At 34.6% G+C, this 10,517-nt stretch overlaps 1 long non-coding RNA gene across 1 annotated transcript; it reads right to left on the bottom strand.

The window, feature by feature from the left end:
* Positions 1 to 1,782: 1,782 nt before the first annotated feature.
* LOC120358470 lies at positions 1,783 to 9,484 on the bottom strand. Its single transcript, XR_005575415.1, has 4 exons — positions 9,024 to 9,484; positions 5,552 to 6,011; positions 4,375 to 4,609; positions 1,783 to 3,739 (listed from the first exon to the last, which is right to left on the bottom strand). It is a non-coding gene; the product is annotated as an uncharacterized LOC120358470 (long non-coding RNA).
* Between the last annotated feature and the right edge of the window lie 1,033 nt (positions 9,485 to 10,517).

The following is a 10,517-nucleotide window of genomic DNA, read 5'->3' as shown; positions in this document are numbered from 1 at the left end:
TCTTTCTTCTAAATAATATTAAGTACAGATATTGAGTACTCGTTATTCAAAGTACTCACGTGCCCGTCGTACTTTGATGCATATTTCGTGTGTATACGAATATCATGAGGGCCAATGCTTGATATCCTCTTCGAATAATACAAATGTAGGTAAAATATTTATATTAATAGCATGTTAATATTAATTTAGTAATTATGTAATGTATCAGTTATTTTATGTGTATTGATTGAATTCAATATGGAGGCGCAGGGGAGGAAAATACTCATAGTTCAAAAAGTAAAAATATAATTTGTAAAAGGAACTGAGATACAATTTTATAATATATGAGATAGGTAATAATTAGCTAACTAATGACTACTCTTGCTGTTACAAAAACTTTGCTATTAACAATATAATTGTACAAGAGTAAATATACGTCATAATAAATATGGATGCAGCAACACGGGGATATTAATCTTGTTTATCAAAGCTAATATAGTAAAAGTTTTAATTAGACCATACGTTCATGAAAGAGGATAACATTAAAAGTGCGAAAAGACATGCCAGTAGAAACTCAAGCCATGCTTGACGAATGGAATGCGAATAAAACTATATATGTAAATATACATATGTATATACATATACATGTGATTAGTCACATATACGATACTTGTTTACAACATATCTTGCATACAATAAAAAGTTTAGAAACGGTCATGCGAAAATATAATTTTCGGAGATATTCGTGCGCAAAAATAATATTACTCTTCGGAACAATTAAACCATCGCAACGCAATCCGTTAGTAATAAGTATACATCGATACATACGACATAGTGAGAAATGATACAAAATATATTTCTATGAGCAAAGGAATTCACATTCATGCACATTCAATACACATTTAACACGCTCGCTCTTAACGGAGCCGTATTAGATAATTGTTATTAACAAACTGTAGAAATTCGTATGTGAAGGAGAAAGACACTTGAACCGCTCGAAAAACACTACGAGTTCCCGCAGTTTGGCATTATTTCACGTTCGATTTATCCTCGAGGTCATCAGAGGTCGATTTAAGTTTGTCACTAGAACCTCGCGTGCCAATCAAGTTTGTCAGGCGTATCAAGATGACGAGATTCTGATGGAGCCAGGTTTTCTTTAAGATTTGCAAGGGCACACAGGGCAAAAGAACGGGCCAACGCCCCTCTAACCAAACGCTGTATACCGCCGACTGTCCTTTACGACTCGGATACAGAAGATATTCGGCGACAAGCGAATCCTCGAGTTGCGGGGCGTCTCTCCCACGGCTGCCCGGGTGAAGCCAGGGGCTTTCTCCGGATTCTGCGATGATTGGACCGCACGCACCCTCACTCCTCCACGGGGGATGCCACAGCACAGGGCCGTAGGTTTGCGGGGTGCCTCCGCAACTCGATACATCGCAGTTTTCGTTCTTTATCATTTCTATTACCCATCTTATAAATATTACCATAAATATTGCCATTCTTCAAGTTAGTACTTGAATTTTATTAAAATCGATTTTTTTTTATATCAGTCTTTCCTTTTCCTTTCTTTCTTTCTCCTTTATTAGATTTTGTTAACGGATTGAAATTTTATTTCAGTAAAAGTTTATATTATGTTCTGAGAGAAATACATTACTCATTTTCTTTTGATTAAAAAAAAAAAAATTATGCTACGACCTGTAAATTACAAGCAAATAAGATACACTTTATTTAAATAAAATGTATACTTGTGTGTGGGTTTATTCTATTTATTATTCGCATGTACAGAATTAATAAATAATTTTAGCAGAATTAATTGTAATTGAGAGCTTCAAAAATTGATTTTTTTCTTAAAGCATTACAAAATCGTGATAAACATTAATTCACGTCCTTGATATATAAAGAATTGTTACATCAGTTGCTACATGATGCGTTAATTATTGTTAGCTAAAAAAAGACTCAATTTTATATATGTACATATTCGTTCGAAAGACCAGAATAAATCTACTGAAAACAATTGAAAATGGATGCGTAACAATCTGTCGCTTGCACGCCAATCGATAAAGCTTTCCTATATCACAAGATACTCTTAAATAGTAACTCTTGAATAAAACTTTTGACTAAATTTTGCAAGTGTCAAGAATTATTTAGAAATTAGAAAAGAATAATTTTACAAATGTATACACGAGATATAGTGCACTTGTTACACCTTTACAATCGCAATTTTGAGTTCAAGTAAAATGATTGATATCATGGAAATTTCTCTATTGATAATATTAACATATTTCTTAGAACATTAGTTTATAACTGAGAAACTTTTTATTTAATAACAAAAAAATATCATTTTGGAAGATTTTAAGTAAGGCTTGGACGTCAATGTCGATTTATACGAATGGGAATGCGATAGCCAGACGATTTACACCTCGTGGCAAACATTAAACGTTATACGTTTCTTACAGCACATCGACGCGAAAGGGCAAAAATCACGAGTACTTCTGACAAGTTTATCAACGTTGGATAGGACCGATCGCACAGACGTCCCTGCGCTCGTTGACGTTCGGTTCGAGTCGTGCGGTCTCGGCCCGGAGTCCCTGTCAACCACCCAGCTAGAGAAAGAGAGATGCAAAACATAGGGGCCACCCTTCGTCTCATCATCTTTTCGCGCTCATAGCTGGGCATATCTGGTCTGAGCCAGGCCTGGTCTCCTCTCCTATGCTTCTCGAGGAATCGCCTGGAAAAGGTCCCTTTACCTCGGCCCCTTTCCGCTCCCCACGAGCACCAAAGTCTCCCAATGACGTAGCTTCCGTTCCTTCTCCGTTCTAGAGCGACGTATTGATCGTCTCTCTGCTCCTGAAGCTGCGGAGGCTGACACGAGAGGGAAACGAGAAGAGTGGAGAGAGAACGTGTCGGAGGGTGAGGGTTGTGCCGTAGAGCGTGCCTCCATCGACGCTTAGCGACGGAAGAAGACGGAGGAGTTATCCGTGTGTGTATGTATAACGGATAGAAAAAGTTAAGTAGAAGGAGAAAGGACACGCAGCTTACGAAGGGGATGCTTAAAACGGCAAAGGAGTCGAATCGCGATAAGAAGAATCAAGCAGATAACGATGAGCCGTTATACACCTTTTCCATCAAAAATATCGCCGACGGATGAAAGAACGCAAAATACGAAAAATGATAAAGAAATAGCGTTGAATACTTGGTATCTGTGATATACGGAAAATAGTTTACAGGGGTAAATGTCAAATTGAAAAATATAACATGAGATCGATCAGTTGAAAAAATATTTTAAAAGATCGTTAAAACGAAAAAAGCAATGCTGTCCAATATGGTTTATTTGAAAACGATTCGTAACTCTTTTTGCATGATATATAGAAACAATCTGTCATTTTCTAGCACAATATTAATAAATCAGAAGTAGAAAAAAGAGATAAAAAGTAAACAACGTTGTCACGTGCTAGAGAATTATAAAAGAAAATTTAGCGAAGGAGGATTAGAAATAACTCGATAAATCGCAACTATTTGTTTCTTCGTAACATCGGCCCCACGTCATATACCATTCAACCACCTTTCCACCTGTCATTCTCAACTCATATGCAATATGTCTTCCTAAAGTTTGCTTACGTCTCATCATCGGGTAAAGTTGCGAATGTGGATGAATCTCTGACACCAACATGAGGATCTCTGTCTCCTGATCATTTTCGGAACTTTGAGCAGGTCTTCGTCAAACCAATCAGCTTACACTTCGCAGAGACTGACTAGACACCTGAACAGAGATTAATCATTAAATACATGGCTTAATTCGCGCATAACATAGTCAATTAATAATACCTTTCGGTGTCCATCACAGAAACGTATTTCATAATATATGTATAATTTGAAAAAGAAATTGGAACAATAATTTTGATTAATTTTTTAACATTTGCTTATATTTTTTTTTACTAATAATTAGCTATAGACTGAATAACCGAAAATATATTTGACCATCGAGCAGTGCGTCTGCGTTCCCAAACACCGTTTGCAAACTGTAATGTAGTTCACGCAGTGTAGCTACGTATTTATTGATTAATTCACTAGGGGTCATTGCCATAAAAGACCGTTTTAGCCCTGCGCGACAACAGAGAAGTAACGTATTGACAGATAAAATTTAATAAAGAGTTTTTTAATTATAATGCTGACAGTATTAATTATATCATTACACATATATTACATATAAGTATACTTTTGCTTTGAAAATTATAATAGAAAATGTGTTGAGCAAAATAAACTATTAAATAAAAATTTAAACGATGCAAAATACATTTACAAATTTGTATAGTGATTTAATTAGAATTATAGTACAATCAATTGTGTTTGAGCTAACATTAGAGAATTGAAAGGCATTATCTGAAAAGCGAATACCTTCTGCGAGATTTGTCGTTTCGCAAACGTATCCCAATCACGCCACACTTGCACGTTCACGCAGAAGCGTTGGTCTTCGACTGGCACCATGTATCGTATCGTGGAATGTTTTAGAAGGAATGGACGTCCGAGAAGCATGCTTGGAATAATAATCCAGTCGATAGCCAGTCGATTTCCTTTTCTGTTCTTCGGCACGGCAAACGATTCACATTCGTACCTCGTGACAAATTTGAATCTGAAATTAAAGTTACCATAAAAGAATCGGCTGCGCTTTATTCTGTGTAAATCAAATTGCTCTATGTGACCATCGTGTACGATCGAATAGCATAGATAACTGAGTTTCAAGTTTCAGTTGTGTAAGAATAATTAGAAAGTTGAATATAATAGTTGGTTCTCGTTGCTTAAAAAAATTTACATTGATCTGCATTTATATACTAATGTGATTTTAATTATATGTATATATGTATATATAAACTTGTGTCTATACAAATGCAATACAACTATATAATTCCAAAATTATAATTGTTTTCAGAAATGCTGTTTACAAAAGAGTAAATTGTACGCAGGTAGATTTTCTATAGGATAACATAAGCCGGTATAATTAAAAGCTAAACGATTAAGCTAATGTTATTGAGATGAATGTGAATGAAGGTGGGCGGATTAGGGATTCTAACAAGGAACTGCAGTGCCGCCTACTATGCTGAAATTTAGATTTTTTTACTCCTGCTTTAAAAAAACGTTTTTGTTACAGGCACTTACTCCATTAAAGCGCTGACAAAAATAATATTTATGAAACTTGTTTACAAGTATTGTATAATCGCGAATTTTCTCGAAAGTTATTTAAAAATTAAGTAAGGGACTCAAAGTGTAAAACTTGTTACTTTTAATTACAACTTGAATTTTTTAGTACTTTTATTATCTTGGATGTTGTAATCCATCATATTTACAGATCGCTATAAAAACTTGCACAAAACTCTTTGCTGCCACTATATGTGGTTCTAACGTTCTTGTATTTAAAAATTTTTTAACAATGTATTATTTGTTAAATGAATAATAAAATTAATAAAATATTTAACTTAAATTTAAGTAGAAAATATTCACAGAATCCGTGAAAAGAAAACAATTTGTTTATTTGCAAGAAAGGAACGAATAGCAATTCGATGTAGTCATATCTTACATTTGCTTTAGCATAAAAAATAAAATGGTTAATCAGCGTTCCCTTTCCCCGTGGCCGAGAAAGTGTTGTATGTTGCATTAATGAATCCATAAATCATAACGGCGCAAGAAGAATGGTAGAAGGTCGGAATCTGAGTGACGTCCGTCCAGAAAACTCGTTGCCGTTGTGATCCTGCCCATTCGTGAAGATCCGTGAAGAGGTAACTTGAAAGGCCAAAGGATCGGGAAACGCGAAGGGGGTTCTGCTTCTTCTGTAGGACGTTGACGCAGCTCCCGGGGGGCACTTTTGCGGATGAAGACCACCCCATCTTATACTTGACGCAGTAAGAGACGTTGTGCTTTGCCATCTTATTTTCTTTTGCGCTTTCCGTCTTTCTTCTTTCTTCTTTATTCTTTATTCTTTTATCTCTCCTTCGATTCTTCTCAGATTCTCCTTTGTGTTCCCCATATTAATGTAATACCTAACAACAAACAACAAACACCGCATAATATCCATCATCCAGTCAGCTAATATATTAGCTTCTATGTTTATTTCCTGTTGACACTAAAGTGTTCTTCTGCCGTCATTCTAGACAGTTTCTTAAATTAATAAAAAAGAACGTTCTTGTGGACAGCAATATTCAACTATAAAACATCGTAGCGTAGTTTAGGAGGCGCGAGAGATTCCGCAAAAGGCGATCATTTGTCAAAGTGAAGTGGATGCGAACGTGAACATGTTATCGCGGCTTTACCGAGGTAATCTATCGCGCGTCTCCTACAAGAAAGAGATTTTTAGGAGAACGAAACCGTCATGTGGCAATAAGAAGAGATGCGAGAGATTAAACGTAACAACACGGCTTTAAAATTATATGGCAAGTGTATATCACGTTCTTATACGAGGTTTTTATTAACGTAACTTATTTTATGGCGCTTAGACAAAAATCTATCGCAACAATAATTTTTGTAGACGCACAAGAACTTTAGGTATTCTTGTCAAACCGACATAGTCCAAATACTCATAACGTGAATGACACGTGCTTGTGCCATTTTAATTAAAAAGATGTGTTTTCAGGGAGGCGTTTATGTGTATATGTCTGTGTATTTGCGACTTGTGGAGCTACCTATCCGTATATATAGGCATAGGCGGAGACGAGGGGTTGGCAGGCAGTCCAAAGCATTGAAGGGGGTTGGATCGTGATGGCAGGTGGTGGCGAGGGAAGAGGAAGTTGCGATTCCATCTGCCAGCCTGTCATTCTGATACTACGTACAATGTCGGCAGTTGGCGGAGACGATCAATACATTGCAATCTATATAAAATGGCTGCAGTATTTGGAGCGTCGTGCATAAAACGTTTACTCTTGTGGAGATGAGAAATAAATATCGCATACATATGACAAATTAAACAAGTAATTTAAATTTTGCATATGGGAATAATTTTTTCTCTTTATTATCGCAAATCTGTAAAAATTATAATATTCATCCGCTGCAAACCGACCTTGTTATTCGGAAATATACGTGCATTCAAAACATGTCTTACAAATAAACACAAACATACACACTTTCAATATTGAAAGATTATTATTTACTTATAAATTATTTGATTAGACTTTCTATAAATATTAAAATTTAATGGAAATGCTACAAACAAAAAAACACAATGATTTTTGCGCAACATCGACATTTTTTATATTATTGCAAAAGTAAGAAAACAAAATGTATGAGCGAGTAACATACAATATTTGTACTATGCATTTTTTTTTTTTTTTTTTTTTTTTTTTCAAATAAATTAGGCACAAGTTTGACATCCCAAATTTAATAGAAAATTTTTAGAATGAAGTAATAATTCTGAAACTTGTTATAATGTTTCACATATTATAACAAAAATTAAAATGTATCAGCAAAGAAAATACAATCCCTGTGTGTATATAAATATTATTATTAATATGTTACCGTAAATAAAAATTTAATTTTTTAAATTAATTAATAATGTTTTAAGTTTTTTAAAACTAAGCCAAACAAATCCAAAATAATAATAAAGCAAACCATTTAAATACAATATTTAATAACATAAACTTTAAATATATTTAAAATATTAACATTGTAACAAAATCTAAAAACAACAACCGTATAAAAATTGTTCCATTAAATTGTTGTATTGTTTTTCTGCTCTTAAAAAATATAGACTCTTTTATTTTATATATTTTATCTTATTTATTCAAATTAATATTTAATCTCATTTAAATATGTTTAAATTTTAAGCAATAAGTACTATTATTAATAAACTGTTCTACTGTAATGCTGCTCCAGAGGAAAGGAACACTACAAATTGCTGCAGCAGCGTCATCTTTTGCATACACTCTGACACTATTTTGTAAAGATCACAGACAGATGGCAGCAATTGTGTTTCGTTTCTCAATTCACAGGAAATTAAAATCTATTATATATATATATAAAATCTAAAAAAAAGATTCACTTTTTCATTTATTTATTTTTAAGTCAATTCAAATATGTCACTCTTGCAAATTTTACATTACACAGTTTTATATAACAATTAAAAGTAAAATGTACAAAATAATAACGCCAATTTTATAACACTTGTTTTAAAAAGTCTTTCAAAATTCAAACTAAAAATTTTTATTTGTCTATAGAATCATTTTTTAATTTTATGATAAACAAACTTTATTGCACTATTAATACTTTTTATCTCACTGCTGCTTATAGCACTATAATACTCATTTTCACGACATATTTTAAATATGCACAAAGGTACACGTTATTCATCTTTAATCACTAATTTGTTACAAATATACACCCCAGCATTAGTTGTACATACACCACAACAGAGTCAATATGGCCGAGCTATATCGCGCATAGAAGTAACACGTGATCATACAATTAATTGCTTTGGCCAATAAAAGTTCACGGTAAAGCGGGAAAAAGAAGAAAAGGAAGAAGAATACATTCCTCGGCGCGAGACTCAGACCGACACAAACCGGCGGTGCGACTGTACAGGAGGCAGGCCGAAGCGAAACTAACTCAGCTTGCGTGCAATAAAGGAGATCATTTTGAATCTGTGCGGCTGAAATTTATGGTCTCCCACCAGGAGAGTTCCGGCCGTTAGTGCTGCATAGTAAAAACTGGCTATTAATTTTACGTTTGGTAGTTGTGAAGTGAACAAACGGTCCTTGCGATCTCTATTTTCTATAAATATAGAAAAACTTACATCTTTATCTTTTTAGATATTGTCGACGATAATTAGTCGCTGTTACGCTACGCGTAAACACCAAGTTATTTGATCAGTGATGAACTGTGACTAGTTAATCATTTTAAAGAATTATAATAATGGTTTATAAAACACTTGACGACACGTGTTTTCGAAGGACAAAACTTTTATCTTTCACTTCAACTATAGTTTTCAACAGAAACTCAAAGTGTTCCGAATGCGCTTTCAAACGTTTGCAAATGAAAAGAAAAGATAGTGCGTAAGTATATACCTGATTTTTTCCATTGAACTTTATTCTGAGATTTCGTCGTGAAAGCAGGCACGGTCCTCTTCGTGGTGCGCTCCAGGTGATGTTGACCGTTCGCCGATCAGCGATGTTATGGTGCAGGAAAACGCCGAGGGGTAGTATTGCGGGGGAATGATTTATGACTTCGGGGACCAGGTAGGGCGCCATTCAGCACCAGGCTCGTTCTCTTCTTCCGCCACCTCTCCGACGCTCCCTCTCTTAGCCCGGTGACTTGCGATGTCAATGCGTTTTCAGTTGGCCTATTTGCGCAATAGGCATAAGACGAATTTTATGCTCCTCTCGGATGTAACAGTGATTAAAGTGAAAACTCTTCTTGTGCCTTTATGTAGTGCAGAGCAGTTAGTAAATCGATTGATTTCTGTAATGATGGGGAATTTCTATGGTAAGTATTTTTATTCTAAAATACATCTCTTTCTCTCTCTCTCTCTCTCTCTCTCTCTCATAATAGATTTAATTAATTTATTCTCGGTATATACAATACAATACAGATCATTTACTGTTAAAATGAGTTCTTATGAAAAATTATACAAAGAATTTGTCAAATAAATACAAAAGATAATTCTGAGGCTAATGTTTGATATTATTTGATGTCATATAAGTACATAAAAATTATTACATGCTGCAAATATTAAACAATTTTTAAAAACATATTTAACGCAAATATTTTAATTAAAGGAATCTCGTGACATTTTTTATTAATACAAGAATATGTAAACACAGATTGAAGAAGATAATGTAGTTTTACAAGTAGCCCAAATATTTTTTAAGATAAATTTCTATTAATTTTGAGAAAAAGATGTAACAAAGATAAATTCTCGTATAGCACAAAATAGCAAAAACATTGCAAAATATTGCTACAATGTTTTAATAATATTGCAGCAACGATAAAATGTCTGCTTCAGAAATATTGACGTAATGTTGCAATAACATTAATACACGTTGTTGAAACATTGCAGCAATATTTAGCAATATTTTTTTTCTATGCTGTACTATATGGTTTATAATATTTGAGCAACAATTACGCGAAGCTGCAGTTGTAGATAATACTCGTATGTAGCGTATCGTGAAACAAAATGGGGAGATCTTTCCAATCAAGATATCGAATTCGATTGACGATAGTGTGAAGCTTCGTCCGTGGGTATTCGGGCAAAACGACAGTCGGATATCGCGTTTCTGTAGAGAAGGTCTGGCAGGAAATTATCCCGCGAAAGGTCGCGGCGGCGCGCACAGTCTGCAATAGCCGGGTACACGCGGCTTGTAATTGATGTAACTTAATTTGTAACATGCGGCATGCGAGATGCTAGTCGCGCTAGCCCCGAGAAGTCAAAAAAGAGAAAATAAAGAAATACTAGCGGTAGCTCGTATAAGTACCCTCGCGCACGCACATAAGGAGACTAGGCAACTTTACGCGCGAGGCAACGCAATGGAATAATGGTCAGCCCTATGGGCAACTTTTTC

Source organism: Solenopsis invicta, chromosome 8 (assembly GCF_016802725.1).
Source record: "Solenopsis invicta isolate M01_SB chromosome 8, UNIL_Sinv_3.0, whole genome shotgun sequence".
In the NCBI taxonomy this organism is placed as follows: Eukaryota; Metazoa; Arthropoda; class Insecta; order Hymenoptera; family Formicidae; genus Solenopsis; species Solenopsis invicta.
The sequence above is the reverse complement of the archived record's forward strand: the minus strand, read 5'-3'. Positions and strand labels throughout refer to the sequence as shown.